This window comes from Notechis scutatus, chromosome Z, assembly GCF_049901735.1.
Source record: "Notechis scutatus isolate UNSWTSFEM ecotype Mainland chromosome Z, rNotScu1.2, whole genome shotgun sequence".
In the NCBI taxonomy this organism is placed as follows: domain Eukaryota; kingdom Metazoa; phylum Chordata; class Lepidosauria; order Squamata; family Elapidae; genus Notechis; species Notechis scutatus.
Genome location: NC_142025.1, coordinates 14486221 through 14509311, shown reverse-complemented (window position 1 = coordinate 14509311; position 23091 = coordinate 14486221). Strand labels below are relative to the sequence as shown.

Below are 23091 nucleotides of genomic sequence, written 5' to 3'. Positions count from 1 at the left end.
CTTCCAGAAATCTCTCAAACTTGGCTCTACCAACAGTCTTGGAGGTCTCAAGGGAATGGTGGTTTTCTGACATGTCTCTATTGTTTATAATATAACAATAGCACTTCGACTTATATATCACTTCATTGTACTCTAAGTGGCTTATAGAGTCAGCATACTGCCCCCCCAATAATCTGGGTCCTCATTTTACTGACCTTGGAAGGATGGAAAGCTGAGTGAACCTTGAGCTGGTCAGGATCAAACTCTTGGCAGCAGGCAGAATCAGCCTGCAATACTGCATTCTAACCACTACACAATGTTCATAGTATCTAAGTCCTCTCAGTTAACCCTCTTTAAAAGAAAATCAATAACATTTGGTTTTTATATTGTTATCTCATAGTTTTACTTTAAGTTGCCCAGAGTCACATCTTCTGAGATGGGTGGGGCCATTATAAATAATATTAAATAAATACATTTTCAATTTTCAACAAACCACAATTGAATTGCTATTTCTAACCTGTCGGAAACTACCATGTACAGTACTATAAACTAGAAATTGAGTTCATAGCAGCTACATTCCACAGAATATCACAATGTCACCAGAATGGCATCCTTTGCTCAATGCCATAACAATATAAATCGTAGCCTTTTCAACTAATATCTCAATTTCTGATCCAGGTAAAATAAGTCACCAAATTTCCATCACTTGTTTTCCTTTGCTCCTATCCTACAAAAACCATTAACCAAGGTTGAGCTAGAAGTTCGGTCAGAAACACACCTGTCATTTTACACCTTGATTTTAGGACATCCCCACATCAACATTTCCAAAAAATGTAGCCATCTGAAGCATATGCTGGAGACGATTTGAAACAAGTGTTGCTGTGTTTAAACTTTCCCAGGAGATGTCAGCAATTTTTAAGCCAAGGCACTAATGACATGAAAATAAATGGCTTTTCTTGTTGTTTTGGTAAAGGGTGCATCTAAAGGATTCAAAAGATCCTATCCTCTTTAAAGCCTGTATGTTTTCGGTGAATTTGAAAAGAACAAGTGTTCTCAATGTGTATTATGTTCTCCTCCTATATCGCTCTAAAGGATTCCTGCCAGCACATCCCATTACAAAGACAGATGCTTTCCCTAAATGCAAATAAAGGACGTTTGGATGTGGCTTAATTAAATCTCCTTTCTTCTCTCTCTCACCCTCTCTCTCTTTATAAATTAGCTGCAGGGCTTTGGGGGGTGATGCTGACTTTCCCAATCTCTTCCCTTGAGCCATTTAGCACATGGCCATGTTTATCTTGGCCTGAAGGGCCAAAGCACTGGGGCATTTTCTGAGGCCCTGCAAACAATACAAGTTGCCTAATTAAGTAGGCATGTTCAATGCTTTCTGATAGCAGCAATTCAAATCAGAGAAGACCTATTTGCACTCTCGGATGCTTCCCTTCCTGGTCCAGCCAATATCCAGGTGAAAGGATCCATCCCCCAACAGCCTTCTGCCTTCTTTAGCAGTTGGCAAGTTTCATCAGGAACTCAGTTTGGGAGAGATTTATTTGCATAGTAAAATCAAAATGGACCCAGACAATCAGGAGCCAAGATGAAATAGTTTGGGGTAATAAGGGATAGTCTGTGACTTGCAAATAGAAAAGGAACTTTCTTTTTTCTTTTGCATGACAATTAAGATTTTCCCTGCAAGGTTGCCAGTTTTTCAACTAGTCATTGTAGCTGTGTCTTAACTTACAGTTAGAGTTCCTTTGTTCTATCTATAGCTCATCAATGTCTCTATGTTGTATAGTCAAATAGCCAGAGTATTCTGGTTAAGTTTCCTAAACTTAAACTTGGACCTTAAATATATTGTATAATAATTATTGAAACTGTTGTTTTCTCAAGGCTTATTTTCAGTATTTATCATCACAAAGCATTCAAATGTAGCTGAATAAGAGGCATTTCTATGAGCCATGAAAATTTGGGATATGGGATCTGTTAAAGGACCTGAAGCATAGATTCACACTCAGTCACTAATGTGTGTGATGAGTTGGCAACCATAGGAAATAGCAACCATCCTTCATGGCTCTATGGCTGTCCAGCTATTGTTGGATTCCAGCTGTGATTTTCTTCCTTTGTTCCATATAACAATACTTTTTCTTCCAAAGGAATTAAAATCTAAGCAACCTTGTCCTTGAATACATTGTCCAAGGTATCAAAGGGAATGTCACTATAGCAACCTTTCTGATAGGACTTTTTCAGGGCCATCTAACAATTACCATAGGAAATTATTTGGCTGTTTGGCTAATGATAGCGTTTACAACTTCACCCCCTATATATGAGCATACAAAAGTCCTTCAAAGCTAACTATCAACAGGCAATTTCAGAAGCTGTGGGATACTAGTATATTCCCAGGTTTTGTTTATCTTTCTTAATCACCTTCTTAAATATGATGACCAAAATCCTTGGCTTAGTTAATATGTTTTCAGTAAAGACCTGTTATATTTGTAACGGCATGGGGGAAAGGCTTTTTCCTAAGCCATTCTCATTAAATAGTTATCTTGAATATGCTAATCTATACCTAGACTGGGAACTAAACATAAAACATCTGTCACCATTGTCTTGGACAAGATAGACACAATAGTTCATTACCTGTTTGTGTGAAACTAATCTCAGCGAACCGTTTACTCAATTGTTGATTCTGAGCCCACAAACAAGAGACACAGCAAGAAATGTGAGCGTACAGGGAAATTATTCTTTATTACCAGCTGGAGCAGAGGGGAAATTGATTGCCAGCTTCAGTTTATTTGGAGCACTGCTACAGAAATGATGAAACTTTTTTCCCCAAGTATCCCAGAGGTAGAACCTATGCTAACAATTTAAAAAAAAAAAGGGATTGCAACCAAGTATTGGGGAGAAATTATCACACAGGATATTACAGTTGTTTTTCCTTTTAAAGCTTTTCCAAGCAAAGTTTGTATCAATAATGTCAGTTAAAACAATCTAGGTTTCTTCTGGTGGGTGGAATGTGGATAATTTATTAAATAGTATTAAAGTTAATTAATAATTAAATTTAGCCTGTGATCTGTAAGATAGTCTTACAATGAAATGCTGAAATCAATATACAAAAATAAAGCAATAAGCATTCACCTTGTACTGTATCAAACTTTTATCAATCTGACTTTCTACAAAGGGACCAACATCATAGCAGTAACAGATGACAGATTATAAACCACCCCCTGAAACTGTACCCATGATTTCATTGCAAGTAATCCTCAATTTACAACTATTCATTTAGAAACCATTTGAAGTTACAATGACATTGAAAAAAGTGACTTACAACCAGTTCTTGCACTGTTGCAGCATCCCCAAAGTCACGTGTCCAAAATTTCGGTGTTTGGAAAGCGCCACATATTTATAATCTTTGCAGCATCCCAGGGTCATATGATCACCTTTTGTTACCTTCCTAGATGGACTCTGATAAGCAAAGTCAATGGGAGAAACCAGATTTGCTTCATAATCATTTGATTCATCTAACAACCATTTAACAACAAACAAGGTCGTAAAATTGGACATAACTCACTTAACAATAACTTGGCTTAGCAATAGAAATTCTGGTCCTAATTGTGGTCATAAGTCAAGGATTATGTGCATGTCAAAATATAGAATAACAGAATTGGAAGCGACATTGCAGGTCTTGTAGTCTGCTCAAGCAGGAGTATCAGTTCTTCAAGATGGCAATGGTAGAAAGGAGAATATGTTGGAAACCGCAGGCACCTTAATTCCTCTCCTCCATTTTTCTAGAGGTTCTTGTCTTTCTGTCCAATGTACATGCGTGCCCATAAAATAAAGACAAGAGACTGAGCCACTCATTAAGAACTTGGTAAATTAATCATTTTACAACCCAGTTTATGTTGCCACTGAGACCCTGAGGACAGAAATAAAGACATTTAGCCAAATTATATGTTATGAAATTCAGCAACATAATTTTCTATAAAGAGAAAACTTACATAAAAGATCAATTCAGCAGCCGAATACAATATTCCACAACACTGGGAAGAGACATTCTACTGAACAAACAGACAAAAGCATTACTCTTCTGGAACATGAACATGCATCTCTCATTATTTTGATGGTTGGTCTGAGACTTCTATATGCTAATTCCTTAGAACAGGATTGTCCCAGCCAAAAACAGTGAAGGACCAACCCACAATGACTCAGCTCTATTTTCGGTGATGGTTGCAGGAGGCTGTCCCAGCCAAAAAACAGAGCTCGGAAGCCTGTTTTCATTGGCAGAGCGCTCGGGCCACTACTGGTGCCCCCAACCCGAGAGATGTCAAGCTGACCATGCCCCACGCCCCCCTGAGGTCCAACACAACCCTGATTCAGTTCGAGCTTACCATCCTTGCCTTAGAAGAACTGTTTTCTTGAGGTCTTCTCATAATGATGCATTTTAAGCCATCTTACTCCTCTCCATGTAGATGTAGACTACACTTTGAGTCAGCCAGTTATGAATCTATCTGGTGATAATGCTGTCTAACCCATATTTTTCTACCTTATCAAGTAGTAGGTTGTGGTCTACTTTATCTACTACTTGATAAGTTGGAAAAATGTGGAACGGAACAGATATTGTGGAACAGTGCTCTTGGAGCGCATATCAAGGGAACCTCAGAGACTTTCTACATGCATCATGTACTGAGTACATGAGTCTACCTTTAAATCTGTAAATAGAGTAAAGAGTTTCATTCTTTCTCATTGAGAATGTAATTGTGACATGCTTTTTAACATTTTTGCCATATGCTAAATAAATAAATAATTCACCCCACACTTAGGACTGCACAGGACATCAAAATTTGAATAAGCTGAACACAACAAAGCATACGTAGTCAAAAGTGCATTAAAACCAAAATAGTTGTTTATTCGATGATTTATAGAGCCTTCCTGAGTTTTTACAAGGTTTTATAGTGCCTTTCTTGGGTTTTTACAGGGTTTGCTATGCAATTTAACAGTGTGGTTAATCTGATTTTATTTGACTACTATGCATTATTATAGGTTGTGAAATTTGGCTGAGAACAGATTGAAGAAAGCAAGCTCCAGCCTCCCTCAGTTTGAAATCTAAATTTAGTTCACACAGATGTGATATAGGGAACATATTAACTCCTACTTCTCTTCCTCTTCCTCCTCCTTCACACATCTTCATAGTGGTGGGTTTAGTTTTGATAAGAATTATGTTCCTGATTAATCTTTATTAGAACATTTCCCAGAGTTCTACAGATTTCATATCTCAGTTTAAGAGAAACTGTAAGAGATGCTATTACAAGTTTCTTGCATTGGCATAACACTAAGGTAAAGTTTCTGTTAAGTCAAACTCAATTCCATGCAGTTTTCTTGTCATGCAGTATGGCAATATTTTATCACTGGATTCTTATAGGATGTTTTTATTCCTTACCTTTCAGTCTAGGCTATAGATAGACCTGCTAATTGTTGACATGACTTGTGAAAGGACTAACCAAGATCCAATCCTGCTTCGGTTCTCAAGACAGAGAAGATCAGCAGGCTGCTGCCACCTGGTGAGGCAGAGAAGTAACAAAGACAAGTAGTAAGGGATGAGTGAAAATGGCATTGGTTTATATTAAGATAATGGGTAGACTATTTATCAACCCAAATGAACTTCTAAAAATTGACAGGGATATGATGGATCATGTATCAAATTGATGCATATCTCTGATACTGGACATTGATAGGATTCTTTGGGGATGAAGCTCTCCATGGACAAAATGTCCAAATAATTCATTCCTGGATGGTGAGTTAATACCATAAACCTCAGGAAGATAGATATCATGTCCATATTTAGACTTTCAATCTCCCTCTTTAAATTATGAAAGGACATGGGGAAATACACAGTTCAAAGCTTCTTATTTGTCACGAAGAAATCAAGCAAAGCATTACTGTTTTTGAGGCAAAGAATTTCTACATTGTATTTTTAGACTTTTAATAATTTAAATAAAGTTAAGATGGAGTCGTATTTATATTTTTTCGAACCTAGGCATTCACCAAACATTTGGTGAGAATCATGACATCACATTAACCATAATATTATTTATTTGTTCAACATGGGTTTAGGATTTAGTGGGAAGTGAGAAACCTATCACAGGTAGTCCTTAATTTACAACCACAACTGAGCTCAAAATTTCTGTTGCTGAGCAAGATTGTTGTTAAGTGAGTTTTTTCCTATTTTATGACCTTTTTTGCCATAGTTGTTAAGTGAATCACTGCAGCTGTTAAATTAATAACACAGTGCTGCTTGTCAGAAGGTCACTAAAAACGATGATCTGACCCTTGGACACTGCAACCGTCATAAATATGAGCCAGTTGCCAAGTATCCAATTTTGGTCATGTGATCACAGAGATGTTGCAATGTTCGTAAGTGTGAAAAATGGTATAAGTCATTTTTTTCAATGTCACTGTAACTCCGAAGGGTCACGGAGTCAAGTATTACCTGTACAGTAGATAAGAATGGCAAATTCAAGACCCAGGGGCCAGATTCCGCATGCAGGTTGCTTGCCGGGCTGCCCTGAAAACAGCCAAGGACTGGCCCATGGTACCTCTGCCAACAAAAATGAAACTTGGGAGAGTCGCATGCTATCTTTTTTGTTGACAGGGGGTTGCAGGAGGCTATCCTAGCCAAAAACGGAATTTTTGGAGCTCATGATTGAGCTCCGTTTTTGCTGGCAGAGGGTTGCAGGAGGCCATCCCAGTCAAAAACGGAATTTGGGAGCTCATTTCACTGGCAGAATGCTTGGACCACCACAGGTGCCCCAACATGAGTGATGTCAAGCTGGCCACACCTACCCTGGCTTTCCAAGGTCAAACACAACCCAGCCCTCAATAAAATCAGTTTGACACCTGTTGTACTGAATCTGAAGAGAGTCTGAAGAAGGGACTAATATTTATCTTCAAATCTGAGGATGATTTGTTGTGTCAGTGATGATGCTGAAGCTATTTCTTCCCCATAAAAATGGATCGTTTCATTCTGTCAACCTTTTCATGAAATAAATATCTTGCAAACACTCAGATGTTTTTATTTGGAAACAAGGCTCTTTCCAGGCAGAATTAGAGATTAACAATGCAGCCTTTTCAAGACTAATTAGAAGTTGATTGGCACTTACTCCCAAGTAACATTCTGATGAATCAGAGAAATAAATCAGAGAAACAATTGGTTTCTTTTTAAAATGTTGGACCATTTTCCTTTGTTGGCCAAATAAGTACTTCTCAACATCTCTAGCATATAGAGGCATAAATAAGATGAAAACAGCAAATCAAAATCTCCCTGTAAAACTATTCAGATGAAATATTTTCTGTTCCTATGAGTTGTGTTAACATTTGTGTGTTGCACACATAGTTGTGTGTTGTTTAATTGTAATAAATTTACACGGTTTCCTGAATTCTGGGTTCCAGGTATCTGACCAACCACATCTGTTAAGTAAAATGTGTATCAAAAATATCTACTTTCTCTGTAGCTTAGTGAAATTCACCTGAATATTTCTGACTCTCACAAACGTTTATCTATGGTTGTAAATATTGACACCATAAGGCCTACTTGGCTTGAAGCCCAGGGCAAAAATTAGGAGCCAAGTCCAATTCTTAAAAAAAAACAAAAACCTTCCCTCTTCCATAAACCTTGAAAACATTTGACTTTGAACCAGTTTTTACATTTGCACTGCTTTTATGGATTGCAGTCACTTTTGACATAATTTTATTTCCGGGTGGAGAGACAAGAAACATAGTAAAATGAAATGGATTGTTTGGGCTGGTAGGGAACACCCATCATTTTCCTTATCTGTTCCTGTTGCATTTCTTTAGCTCTACGTGTTTCTTTGCATCTCATTAAGGTGTGTGTGTGTATGTGTATTTTGCTTTCCCATGATTATACCTTACACACCTATGTCCTTGCCCTTTTTATCATTATACAGTTGGTAATGATGACAATTATTGATTTATTATAAGTACTACTAAACATTGACTAAGGCTCAGTCAGCATCAAGATTTATAGATGAAACAGTCAGTATTTACTAGAAGTGAATTATTAGACTCATGAATCACAAAGTCAGGAAGAAAGGTCAACAGATATTTAGGTTGAATCTGTGAATTTGGGGGCAGTTTTTTAAAGTGTTGGGCTTTGCTTCTTGAAGTCCTTGGCCATAACACAGGAAGTTGTCTTGTACTGAGCAATCTAGCAATCTCCAGGATTTTAAATTTTGCCACTTGGGATCTTCTGCACGTAGGGTAAATAATCTACCACTAATGATGGTGTTTCATCCAACCTTGTCCCATAATGCTTAAAATGACATTAATGATACTTGACAATTTGTGGAAACAGGATTGTATTTATTAACTAAATCCAGAACACTTAGAAACTTTTCCATAGTCATCAGCTGAAGTTGATACTTCTCTGTGTAGGACAAGTTTTTTATTGCTCTGACCTGATTCCTAAAACCTGGCACCATCTGCAAATACTATATAATTTATTGCTTATGAGTTTATGTGACAGTCATCCTCAACTTGGTATTTTCCAGATATCTTGGAACCTGAATTCATGGAATTTCCAGAATTTGAAAAGTTGTACTTCCTGTACATCTGGAAAACATCAGGTTGGAGAAAGTCTTCTAAAAAAGGAAGTTAAAACCACAGAACAAGAGTTTATTCCTGAATTGACTCTTCTGAGGATAAAACCATGCTGATAGGAACACTTTTGGACTCTCAGAGAAAATTTTCTCTCGATTTGTCAACAGATTTTCTGGAGCTATTTTTTGGTTGTTGCTAATCCATATTAGTTGGCCTGGGTTATTTGCCACTAGTTTTTGTCTCTTCATTTCCCTTTGCTGATGTGTTTTATAGCGGACCATGTTAGATTAGAAGAACAACATGGAAAGAAGAACTCAGAATAACAGTCTCTGCAATTCCTAGGCAAGCTTATATCCGCAGGGAAAAATTCTCGTGATTATGTTAAAAAGAAATGGATACATTCTGGAGTTTATGACTTTATGCATGAACTGGTTACTGAAGTAGATTACATACCGACAACTGTAATGAAACATGATCATTCTTTTTTGAAACTGTTCTTTAAAATCTTTTTTTTCTTTAGATATATTCATAACAAAAACCTTTCTGCATAGGATTTTTGTCATTGTATTACTTTCTTCCCTTGTTTTCTTTTTATTTTAATGAAGAAAATAAAAGCCGAAGCAAAGAAGTGAAAAAAGTATCAGTTTGCAGTTTCAACTGGATCCATATTTTATGTTTTTAATTATTATAAGGAACGTCTCTAGCACCATTGGTATTTCCTTACAAATGTTTTTATTTATTTATATCTATCTTTTTTTTATTTTTTATTTTTTTATTTTTTTTATTTTTATTTATTTATATCAATCTCTATTCACTGGATGCAATACTGTTGAAGACCATTACAACATATTTTTACTTGAAGTCAAAAGAGTCATCAAACTATATGTACCAACAACAACTCCCAAAACAAAACAAAAAAGCAGATTACCTATATCAATAAGGAAACTTCAATCCAAAAAGAGATCACTCTGGCGGAAAAACAAATCTGGTCACGTTGCCAATTTCAAAAGCCGATACAAAAATTTATGCCACCAGATAAAGACCGAATGCACCAATTATCACATTAAACAAGAGGAAAACCTTCTAAGCACCAATTCCACCCGTGCTTTTTACAATTTTGTAAACAACAAACTAAAAGACTCAAGGTCCATCCCACCCTTGATAGGACCTGATGGTAAAGACTGCAACGACGACACCATTAAAGCCAACCTCTTTAACACATTCTTCGGCTCAGTATTTGTAAACAGCAACGGATCATGCCCAGTATTTCCTAGCCGTACCACAGATAACAACAATGATCTAATACATATCGATTTTACAGAAGACAATGTTGAAAAAGCACTACGCAATCTAAAACCATCTCTATCTATTGGACCGGATGGAATATGTGCCTACTTCTTAAAAAAGCTATCCACTGCCATAGCCAAACCTCTAAGCATAATCTTTGAAAAATCTTTCAGGACCAGCTCCTTGCCTAACCTATGGTCACAAGCCACAGTCATCCCCATCTTCAAAAAGGGAGACCCAAGCCTAGTTGAAAATTACAGACCAATCTCCTTATGCTGCGTCACCTGTAAAGTCATGGAATCAATTATTAACCAATCCATCATCCTCCACTTAGAGACAAACAACCTACTCTCCAATAAACAATTTGGTTTCAGAAAAAAACTATCTTGTAATCTGCAACTCTTACACTGCAAAAACATATGGACGACACAACTCGACCAGGGCAAAGCAATAGAGGCAATCTACATAGACTTCTGTAAAGCCTTTGATTCAGTGGTACACGACAAACTACTCCTAAAAATAAAATCCTATGGTATCTCTGGACAACTGAATAACTGGATAGAAGCATTCCTGGCAAACAGACAACAAATGGTCAAAATTGGGAGCGTCCTATCAAATTCTGTACCTGTCAATAGTGGTGTCCCCCCAAGGCAGTGTTCTAGGACCAACTCTCTTCATACTCTACATAAATGACCTCTGTGATCATATTAAGAGCAATTGCGTTCTTTTCGCTGATGATGTAAAGCTGTTCAATACCACAGACAATACTGCTACCCTACAAAAAGATCTTGACTATGTATAAGAATGGTCAAACAAATGGCAACTTCAAATCTCAACAAATAAATGCTCTGTCTTACATATTGGCAAAAAAAATCAGAAAATAAAATACAAGCTGAATAGTCAAGATCTTGTTGATGACCCAAGCTCTGTAAAGGACCTTGGAATACTCACCTCTAATGATCTAAGTGCTAGAGCCCACTGCAACTACATAGCCAAAAAGGCATTAAGAGTTGTTAACCTAATCCTACGTAGCTTTTTCTCTGGTAATATCACACTACTAACCAGAGCATACAAAACATTTGCTAGACCAATACTCGAATACAGTTCATCAGTCTGGAACCCACATTACGTATCTGATATTAGCACAATTGAGAAAGTCCAGAAATATTTCACAAGAAGAGTTCTCCACTCCTCTACTCATTGTAGAATACCTTATGCCACCAGACTTGAAATTCTAGAACTAGAAACCTTGAATTACGCCGTCTTCGGTCTGATTTAAGCATGGTATATAAAATCATACATTGCAATGTCCTACCTGTCGATGAATACTTCAGCTTCAACCATAACAACACAAGAGCACACAATAGATACAAACTCAAAGTTAACCGCACCAAACTTGATTGCAGGAAATACGACTTCAGCAATAGAGTGGTCAATGTCTGGAATACTCTACCCGACTCTGTAGTTTCTTCCCCAAACCCCAAAAACTTTAACCTTAGACTGTTTACTATTGACCTCACCCCTTTCCTAAGAGGTCTGTAGGGGCGTGCATAAAGCGCACCAACGTGCCTACCGTCCCTGTCCTATTGTTTCTCTTATTCTTCTTTTATTTTTCTTATATGTACCCATTTCATGTATTCACAACTATGTATACACTTATACTTATTATCTTGTAAACAATTGGCAAATCAAATAAATAAATAAAATAAATCTATCTATCTATCTATCTATCTATCTATCTATCTATCTATCTATCTCTGTCCACTTGGCATGAACAGTATGAGAGGCTCAGTTTTCAAAAAAAAAAAAAAAAAAAAATCAAAATACAGATAGTCCTCTACTTATAATTATTTATTTAGTGACCATTCAAAATTACCCTGGCACTGGAAAATTTGACTTACAATCAGTCCCTGCATTTACACCCATGGCAGCTTCCCACATTCATGTGACCAAATCAGTGGTGGGATTCAAATTTTTTTACTACTGGTTCTGTGGGTGTGGCTTGGCAGGGGAAGGATACTGTAAAATCTCCAGTCAGAGGTGGTATTTGCTGATTCTCCGAACTACTCAAAATTTCCGCTACCGGTTCTCCAGAACTGGTCAGAACCTACTGAATACCACCTCTGGAGCAAATCAGAAACTTCACAACCAGTGTGCACTTACAATAGTTGCAGTGTCCTGACTCCCAGGTGTCATGTAAACACCATTTGTGACTTTTCCAACTGGCTTTTGACAAGCAAAGTCAATGGGGTAAGCCAGATTTGCTTAATGGCCATGTGATTCATTTAACAACCATGTCAAAGAAACATAAGGTCAGGTGTGACTCACTTAACAACTGCTTTGCTTAGCAGTGCAAATTTTATCCCAAATATGATCATACATTGAGAACTACCTGTATACAAGATACATTTACATGCTGCAGATTTAATTTAATTGGTTATCCAAGGATGGGTGTCCCCAGATTGAAACAATATCGTGCACATCATGTTATCATTGTACACATGGCATGAATCAGATAATTTCTGTCACATATGTTATGAAATTGTGATGCTATTGCAGCTTGCATTGTATATTTAGATTTTCAAACACATATATTCTTTCTTGCATATTACTCAGAATTTTTCTCTGCCTTTCTGATCCTTCTGTTTTAGATAGAGATCCAACCTTATTTTCTATATATGCCGCTGCTTTTTAAAATTTAATCCTTTTACAGACAATAGGCCAATTAAGAGAGAATCTTGCTCAAACACGGGAAGACGTATTTTATATGTTGAAGTTCTAATTTTCAATCTCTGGCATTTCTGGTTTAATTGGATTGCAAGTCGGTGATGCAAAAGACCTTTCCTTGCAATCCTGGAAAACACGTTTTTTTAAAAAAATGTGATATTGGTTTGAATTTAGTTTATTCGTTGTCTCCGGCACATAATTTTGAGTGGTTTGTTACTTCTTTAGTTTTGAAGTCTATTTTCAGCCTTATTTTAAGGAATAGGCTATAGAAGCCAGTGAGAATTGGCTACTCTTGAAGCATAATTTACATTCATGCATGCATAAATATATAGATATTTATGACATTTTGCATGCATAAACATATACATTTATTATTTATTTGTTTGTCAAGCACGTACAAGACAACAAGTATAAATATGAACATAAGAACAAGGGAATAAATACAGATAAATGGGAACAGTAAGACATGGACAGTAGGCATGGTGGTGCACTTATGCACGCCCCATTTAAGGACCTCTTAAGAATGGGGTGAGATCCACGGTAGACAGTTTGAGGTTGAAGCTGTGAGGGGTTGAGGCTGTAACAACGGAGTCAGGTAGGGTGTATCAGGTGTTGACCACTCTGTTGCTGAAGTCATATTTTCTGCAATCAAGTTTGTCACGGTTGTTTGCCCATGTATTGTTGTGATTGAGGCTGAAGAAGTTGTTGACAGGCAAGATGTTATAGTAGACAATTTTGTGAACTATGCTTAGATCGAACTGCAGGCGGCACATTTCTAAATTATCCATATTTATATTTATGACATTTTTAAAATCACAGCTCAAGAGTGTATGCTTAGGTTTTATTCAATGAAAAGGCAAGAGGACAGAAATAACACCACTCACCAATGATGTGATGACACAATGACACAATGATGTCATTGCGACAAATGTTTACAAATGCCACCATCTACCCATAATCATTTTCATGAAGATGTCCTGACTCATATGACACCAGTGTGTTTCTATCATTGAAACTATCATAGGTGAAGTTAACAAAGACTAATAGAAGTAGTTGTTGACTTACAACCTACCACTTCACCATTCAAACTTATGAACGACTTTCTTGAGGGTACTTATGACCTGATTCTGAAGTTATAGCCCCACATAATCACAGGTGATCTCATTTCAGGTGCTCAGCAACTGCATTTTCAGTTGTTTACAGTGTCCTCTGGTCATTTTATAACATTTTTGCCAAAACTGGCATTTGCTTTCAGTTCTTGGTAAAACAAGCTCATAGCAAACAGCTAGTTTGCTGAACTACTACCACACACACACACACACACACACAAAATGTTTGTAAAATTGGGTCAGTTGTGTTGGTGACCTCTTTTGCAATCATCATGATTTATGACTATAACAAGCAGGTTCTACTACAGTTTTGAGTCAAGGAGTACCTGTAATTAGAAAAGGGTTGATCTGTAAAGATTCTAAATAGCTGCCACAGTTGCAGTTCTAGGAAAGACAACAAAAAATACAATAGCTGAGGAACTGGATTAATTTTAAGACAAAAAGGGCCAAGGAGGATGTTGTCACAGATTGTTGAATCCTTGCACAGGTTGTTCTTCTCTCACATCTGTTCCTTTGTCAGACTCCTCCTCTCTTTGGCTGCCCACATCTCTCCAGAAACTGCTGGTGAAGCTTTCAGCTAGCAGTATATTTGTGACTTTGAAATAGCTTTTTTGGAAACTCTGCTCTCTGAAACCTGGGTGATTGTTTTGAAAGCATTTCATAGGCAATTAAAAACTGTACATCAGGAAGCACTTAAAACTGAGCATTTAGAGACAGACTGAAAATGGATGAGATTAAATAGATGAGGTAAAACACACCCTGCAATCTCTAATTAAAATCAATACCAAGTTATGAAAAGATCTGTATGCAGAAGGACTTTAAAATAAAATCCCTGACAATAAAGTCGCCAGTCTTCCTTTCTCTGGGAAAGAAGGATTTAAAAGGTGGTAATTATTTCTCATTCTTATTATATTTACCCCCTGCCTATTAAATGTTTAATAATTATTGTATAGACAAGGTCATAAATGCAATAATTCATATTCCATGGGGAAAAGATAGGATTTGCGGGCTTGCTCACAAAATGGCCCTTGCGGAGGACATATCTGGAGGGCAGCAAGATTGAAAAAGAAAGCTGCTGCATGTTGATTTCATTTCATTAGCACCAGAAAGGGCAAGCAGTTTTTGAAGGGAAAGTTCGTGATTCTGAAAGTGGAATGGGTGGTGAGATTCAACATTTCTTACTACTGATCCTGTGGGCATGGTTTGTTGGGCATGGCATGGCTTGGTGGGTGTGGCTTGGTGGGTGTGGCAGGGGATGGATCTTGTAAAATCTCCATTCCCACCCCATTCCAGGGAGAAGGTTCCTGCAAAATCCCATTCCCTCCTCACCCCACTAACCTGCTTTCCAGCTCCGTTCTCCTATGGAGGGCAACAAGAGAAGACCCAGCCAATCATCTGGGACTCGAGGCAGAGAACAGATGAGGGCGGGGCCAGTCAGAGGTGGTATTTGCCGGTTCTCCAAATTACTCAAAAATTCCACTACCGGTTCTCCAGAACTGGTCAGAACCTGCTCATTACCACCTCTGTGGTGGGGTCATCATCTAGAACAGTGTTTCTCAACAACTTGAAGATGTGTGGACTTCAACTCCCAGACTTTCCCAGCCATTCTCCTGGCTAGAGAATTCTGAGTGTTGAAGTCCATATATCTTCAACCTGTGAAGTTGAGAAACATCAGACTAGAGGTTTTCAATTTCCATAATATCTGTGATGTAAATTTCTCCCCTCCCCCTGTTACAAAATCTTGGAAACAATAGTAATTGTTTCTTGTATTGTAATGTAGACTTGCTCACAAAGACTTAGGTTTTTTTTTTATCCTTGGAATAACCATCTAAGTAGGTTTTAGGACAAGTAAAAGGCTTATGAAGATATGAACCTTGAATTCTATATCCTAATCTGACCTTTGTAACCACAAATCCATTCACTGATTAATAGCATATCCGTTTTAAGCCAAACCAAAGGACAACTATACTGTCTTTGTATCCTCTTGTAAAATCATCCCAGAGATTTAGAATGAGGTAAAATAAAGTATCTCTGGAAAGATACATTAATAAACACAAAGGACCACCTAATCTAAAACAGATTTTCTTCTCTTTTATTTTTATTGTACAGTGTTATAACCCATGCAACTCCAATTTTACTAGCAGGATACAGACTTCCTGCTCTCCCTCTCTCCCTTCCTACTAAATGACACTTTTATCATCCTTTTTCTTTTCTTCATGAAACAATCTTTTTTTTTATTTGCATGTATCGTATATGTATACTATTATTATTTTATTAGCCAAGAAGGAAATTGCAGTGAGCTCCAACTTGTTTTGTTCATTAAGTGAAGAGATTTGAAACATGTCCTCTGTGTCTCTTATAACCTGAAATGAACATCACCGTAGAAGGAAACATTTTCTTCTTTTTCCAAAATTTCTAGAGGAAGGAGTGTAAAATAGAACTTTCTCTCTGCAGTCCAAAGTGGCCCAGCCTTTTTTAGGAACCTCTCTCATTTCTCTGCGACTCGCAAAGACAATGCTAGAGTGAACCTATGGATGACCCCTAAGGCAGGGGTCGGCAACTTGAAACACTCAAAAAGCCACAAAGGTCCTAACCGGAAGCCCCCCCCATTCAATTCTGGAGCTGACCATACTCTATGGCAGTTCCCCCACCATAGAGTCTCCTCCTAGTGTGGTGTCCTTTTTCCTTGACCTGTCCTAACCAAAAGCCCTATCAATTGTGGAGCCGACCAGCAACAGGGAACCACAGCACAGAGATGAAAGAGCCATATGAGCAATAAGGGCTCCAGATCCACAGGTTGCTGACTCCTGCCCTAGGGCAGTGATAGGATAGGAGCCTTGGTGGTGCAGTGGTTAGAATGCAGACTAATTCTGCTGATAGTCAGCAGTTCAATCCTGATCAAGACTGACTTCAGCCTTCCATCATTCCAAGGAAGGTCAGTAAAATGAGGACCCAGATTGTCGAGGGCAATATTCTGACATGGTGTTATAAAGCATTATGAAGTGGTGTATAAGTCTAAGCGCTGTTGTTATTAGGAAGAAATGTAGAATCCTAATGTGGGAGAAGTGAGACTTGTAGCCTAAGCATATTTATGCTGTTCGTGGTGGGATGTTGTACTGTTTAAAGGGCAAAGTATGGTGATAGACCTATTTGAATGCTGTATATGACCATAGAAAGAACCAGTTTAGTGTAGTGCTTAAGACACTGGGCTAGAAACCAGGAGACTCTGAGTTCTAGTACCAACTGAGGCACAAAGCCAACTGTGACATCGTGCCAATCCCTCTCTCTCAACCGTAGTAACCAGGCAATGACAAACCACTTCTGAAAAATATTGCCAAGAAGACTTGCAGAAACATGTCCAGGAAATCACCAGAAATCGAGACAGACTTCTCCAGGCACAGACATACAGACAACACAAACACAACCATAACAATCACTCAAAAACTTTTGTATGGAGACACATGGGAATTAAAGAGATCAATTATGTAGAAGAAGTACTAGTTCAGTGGTTGATATGGTCAGATTATTTCAAAAGCAACACAAAACATCAATTCATTCTACACCTTACTCCTGGCAGTGATTTCCTTCAACAGTCCTGATGTTTGCAAGGAAGGAAGTATAAAATTTGGCTTATAATCTTGGTGATAAATGAACACAATGTAGTGGTTTGTGATTTGCTGAGATTATTTATGGATTCCCCCTAAACCTCCACCCACCCCCCAAAAAATCCTATACCCAGAAAGAAAGTGTGTGTGTGTGTGTGTTCTTTAAATGTAAAACTGAGCAAACAGGAACACTAAGCATGCTGAAATTGTTACAGTGAAGATGCCTGGAGCCATGACCTTGTATTTAATGCATGTGTTGATCTGCTCTGCATAAATTTGCTTCTAAAAAGAATGTTTAAATTCAGCCTGCATTCTCTTAAGAATCTTTATGACCTTATGGACATGTAGTATTTAAATTAGAAGGTGTGGGTGGTGGAAGGGGGAGGAGAGAAAATTCTGCCAGAAGTGAAAATAATAAGGATAACTTTTCAGGACTATGTATCTGCCTGTAGCAATGCTTCATAATTTGCAGATCAGGAATGGGAAGTATGATTTAGCTTGAGGTACCAGAGTTTCTAAACGAACCAAAGTTGAATTAAAGATGATTCAAAATTTCCATTTGGGAGGATACTACTAATAGGCAGAGTATTTCTCATAGATTCTCTTTCCACTTGTTTCCATTCCATTGGACAGAAGGGATGCTCTTATTGGAATGTTGTGTATTGGTGCAGTGTTGTGTGCTTGTACTTACTTGACCTTCCACTTGATCTTCATGGAGGTGTTTTCCTTCTTGAGGAAAGATGTTGTGTTTCAGACTGTTCCCTTCACAACAGCTTCTTTCCCTCATTTTGGGGAAGGCTAGTTCAGAAAGTAATGTGCCTGTTTTATTTTGTTTTCATACAGTTAATGGCCTTTGGAGCTGAAGTCCACTTCCACTAAAGGTGAAGGTTTTTCCTGTCCAGTCATGTGCAACTCTAGTGTTCCCCTCTATTTCTTGGCCAAGTGAGTCAGCGTTGTCCAAAGACACTTCCATGGTCATATAGCTGTTACCTTTCCACCAAAGTGTACCTATTTATCTACTTACCTTTACAAGCTTTCCAATTGCTAGTGCCTCTCACCATTCCTTATCATAGGAAGCCTGCACTTGCAAAGGTATTTCCTGCAAATTTACCATCTTTCCTCCTTCCATACCTAACCAGGTGTAAATATACTGTCTTTTCCTGATGCTGAAAACATACACCAATGAAGTAGTACCCTTCTCTTTTTTTCTTATTCCCTTCTATTCTTTCCTCACATGTCACAGTCAGTCTCATCAGGTAGGCCAGACAACAAGCATGACCAGATAGCAGAATCTTACTCGTCTGAAAGTAAAATTCTCCTGCTGTTATTTTTATCACTGGAGAATGTAGAGAGGATTCTTTCTTAGTCTCTTGTTCTGCCCATTATGCAGCTATGGGCTATGTGGTCTCTTACCTGACTGTCCCTTCACCCAGTCTCCTCTAATATGCCATTACATCTCATGCTCTCTCTTTCTCTGCCTCTGTCTCCTTTCTTTGTCCAAAGATGGAAAACCTTCCACATGGTAAATATGCCTCTGTTAAAAAGCATGCTGGATAAGAAATTCTGGGAGTTGAAGTACACACATCTTATAGTTTCCAGAGTTGAAAAATACTGCCACAGAGGCACGCAGCCCCATAGCTTCTGATTTTGCCCCATAGCTATGGGACTGTGCTCCTCCTAATGTGAACTGGAATCAAAAATGTGGATCCAGATGTGTTTTGTGTCTCCAGAGAAAACACTACTTTCCTACTGGATCATGTTGAAACCATGTTGAACTGATTTCAGCTTGGTTGGCACCAAGAAAGCTCTTTTGAAGAAAACTTATCAATAAACAGTAAGCAGACCAACTTAGCACTGGGCCAATGTAAATAGGTTTTCAATTTCTATGGATTCAACTTTTATGGCTGTTCTGGTTACCAGATCTGAAGATTATAAAGTGGAAGAGGTTTGCAATACAAAGAATGCATAGCAATGGTGCTGTTTTTTCTTTAGTCTCTAGTCCTGTGGACTGCTCTACTGAAGATTGATAGAGAGGTGATTATTGGGAATAAAATGGATGGCATTTTGCTTATCATAATTAACTAAGAACAAGTACAAGAATCCACATCAGCCCCACCAGAGAGGTCACTAAACATGTCTTTCGTGTGATAAAATAATGATCGTAATCTTGAAACAATATTCTTCCTATCAAATGAAAGATGAGTTGTAAAATTAAAATGCGGGATAAATTTTCAGTACCATACTATTAAAATACTTCCAACATTTTAAGAGGGGCAAGGGAGAGGTATTCCTTATTCGTTGGTGCCTGTTACTTTGTCTCCAGCTGGATATGTGAGAACACACAGTTAGAAGAATCTCTGAAGATGTTATCCATCTTGCAAAGAGGCAACCTTTGAATTACTCATAGCTTCTAGTAGCAAAACTAAAAGTAGGGAAAAATTCTTTTGATTGCAGCCAAAAGTCTATTCAAGCTTGTACTTCAGACAGAGAAAAAGAGCCTCTTTCTTTCCATTCTATTTCAGTTTGTGTTTCAGCTTGAAATTGGCAATTTTGGACAAGGGCTATAAGAGGCTTAATATGCTGTGACTCAGATTTGAACATCTGCATCAAAACATCTTTGGAGTTTAACTACAAGGGCTGGAAGCTAGAAAAGGTCACAGAGAATACTTTGGCAAACACTGAATAAAGCAATAAGCAGATGGATTGGGAGGAAATGGAGCAAAACAACCCAGAACATTCTTCAACCTGGGCAAGTGAATTAACTCTCTGACTTGATGATGAAAGCTTGCAATTTACTTCTAACTGTATATTTTTATGGGTTGGTTTTAGATCAAGTGTGCCCAACCTTGGCAACGTTAAGACTTGTGGACTTCAAGTCCCAGAATTCCCCAGTCAGCCATGCTTTAGATCCTATGATCTATCTAGGAACAGCTACTTAGGCACCATAAAAGGCACAAGATATTTGTCTTGAGTGAAAGTAATGATGCCTTAAACCTCAAAAACCTAGAAACCTGGGATTTTCCAGTTTAAAATTAAGTTGATCAATCTACTCCATTCCATTAACACTAAAAGTGCTAAAACATGAAGTAAAGAAAAAGAAGAACTGACTCCATAAATACCTTAATTTTCATATAAAGTCTCCTGCTCGTAGACTTACGGTGAAGACGTGAGAGGATTTATTGTAATGGGGAAAAGTCCCTAACTTAATTAATCCCTAATGCTTATCTTAAACCCCATTAGGAGATGAATTTGATTCATCAGCAAAATATGTCAGAGAGATAGAGTGTCTTGTTAACTCTTGGGGATGATTGTATATATAGTACCATGTTGGAGGAAAACTAAGTTAATGTTGCTTTAGTTCAGACTTGAAGCCCTCAGGATCTTCTCCTGGAATATAATTCCCAGAATTTGTCATATTTACTGAATATACTGATTGTTTTAGTGCAACACTTTATTTTAAAATTTATATAGCCACCAACTCAACATGTGAAACAACACATCGTAACTATACAAAATAGAACAAAACACCAAATGCAACTTCACTTGTTTAATCCAAAATGATTAAACAATATCAATTTGTCAAGATGGACCCAAAACCCTCCTCATTCTATGCCTAAAGGGAAAAATATTGGCCTTAAAAGGAGGGGTGGATTTCAAATTTTTTAACAACTGGTTCTGTGGGCGTGGCTTAGTTGCTGGGTGTGGCTTGGTGGTCATGTGAGGGGCTGGGCGTGGCCAACTCAACATCACTCACATCGAGGCACGCATCTCCTTGCCAGGCCTCTCATGACTGTGGGGATGCTGCAAAAGTCGTAAGTGTGAAAAATGGTCATAAGTCACTTTTTTCAGTGCCACTGTAACTTTGAATGGTCACTCCACACAAGCAAAGTGCCAGCAAAGGAGGGGGGAAAAAAACTCCAGAGATGTTCCTGAGACAAGAAGTCTAGTCCTGCCAAGAATGTAATAAGGGTTAACGGAGAGGCAGTTTCTGTAAGCAACACCAGAATGTTTCCTTCCTGCCTTCCTTACAGGATTAGGCCAGTAATTTCTTCTAACAACCGGTTCTCCGAACTGCTTAGAATGTTAACAACCGGTTCTAGCGAATAGGGGCAAAGTGGTAGAATCCCACCCCTGCTTCCCACAGATCACCAACTAAGAAGTCCATGTGGCTGCACTTGGCTCCAAGAACCTGTACACTTCCTGGTAGCCAACAGTATCAAAGTCTTCCAGGATAATCTTGCCAGAGCATATCCCAGCCAATCACCTAGGCTATACAGCTGAGGTCCAAATTTGAATAAATCCACGGAAGTGACAGATGCCTAAAGCAATCTTCACAGAAGCTGTTCAGATGGTTTGTTTCACTTAGACCTCCCTAGAAAGGACTGGGGCACCTGTAACAGAGCTGCCCAGGTTACATCCCCAAATGCAATAACCAAGAGAAAATAACTACATGTTGCTACATTGATTGTCATGATATAATCATTAATAGAAGCTCTTACCATGTTCAGTCAGGGTTTGGAAAAAGCTGGTCAAATTGTAATCAGTGTGGCAAATAAGTCATTCCATTGTTTTCAATGGGACTCAAACAAGACCGAATGACAGGAATGCTAGAAAATGAAACACTGGAAATTAGAGCTACACCTTTCATGTTTGGGAACAGATGAATCAGCTGATTTGTGTCTTTTTACACAACTGGGGAAAAAACAAAACAAAACAATCCTCTTTCAACATGTTGACACAAGGTGCTGGCATTCAGTACTTACCTGGTTGGATGTGCTCTGTACAATGTTGCAACAAATATGAATTTCATTATGTACAGTTATCCAGCACAGCCTGTTGGTTTTCCTTTGCAAGTTCAGCAAGGAACTGTGGCCCAAGGAAGTACAATTTAGGTTACTACTTGAGAGAAAATAGCCCATTGTCAAGAAGAGCATTTAAGTGGGGTTTTTTGCAAACTGTGTTGGTGGAAAGTTGACACAACTTCTATGCTGATAATCTGCCATGCAGTGAGAATGGTGATGAAATGACAAGGAAGAATGAGCAGTTATGTCTGGGAACTCCTATGTAACTAAGTAAACAAATAAATCACTCCAATAGCCACTCTTCAAATGAATAATCACTTGTACATTCAGAGCTGTGGAGGTTGCTTTCTGAATTCCCCCCACCCCCAGGTCCTTTTCATTTTGATAGGCAGAATTCCTGTTTGAAATGTGTCTCAAAAGAGATGTGAATTTGAGTGAAATTCCCATGATTTGAGGATGAAATAGCTAAGGAGTGTTTGCAAATGTCCTACCTATTTGTTGGCAAATCATCCAGCTCCATCCATTCAGCAATCTGCAGCCTCTTTGGCTTCTCAAAGTCTTTCATTAAATCCCAAGATTTTATGAAAACTTCCCATCAGACTTTTTGAAGATAAACAGAGCAAGAGTGATCATAGAGAGATTGTAAAATTGATGAACTTAGCAAACTATAGAGCTGCAATAGCCTCTTCTACTACTTTCCAAAATATAAGAAGCTCCAAGATATCACTATAAGAAATTTTTTAAAAGCCCTCAAGCATTCCAAACATGTGGTAGAAAACAAGACATCTCTTATACAGGAAAAGAAAACATTTAACTAACTTGAGTCAATAGCTTCAGCACATAAGCTTCTGGCAGGTATATGAATTTCCCCTTCCTCAAATTTCCCCTTTGTTTCCTTTCACTTCATCAAGATACAATTCAATTTGCACTGGGAACACATGCATAGGGAAGAAAGTGTTGGTTAAGGCAACTTCCTTC

At 38.1% G+C, this 23091-nt stretch overlaps 1 long non-coding RNA gene across 1 annotated transcript; it reads right to left on the bottom strand.

Moving 5' to 3' along the window:
- Positions 1–2738: 2738 nt before the first annotated feature.
- Positions 2739–21903, bottom strand: LOC148128769 (uncharacterized). The gene is made up of 3 exons (XR_015745723.1): positions 21811–21903; positions 5408–5525; positions 2739–3886 (listed from the first exon to the last, which is right to left on the bottom strand). It is a non-coding gene; the product is annotated as an uncharacterized LOC148128769 (long non-coding RNA).
- Positions 21904–23091: the final 1188 nt, after the last annotated feature.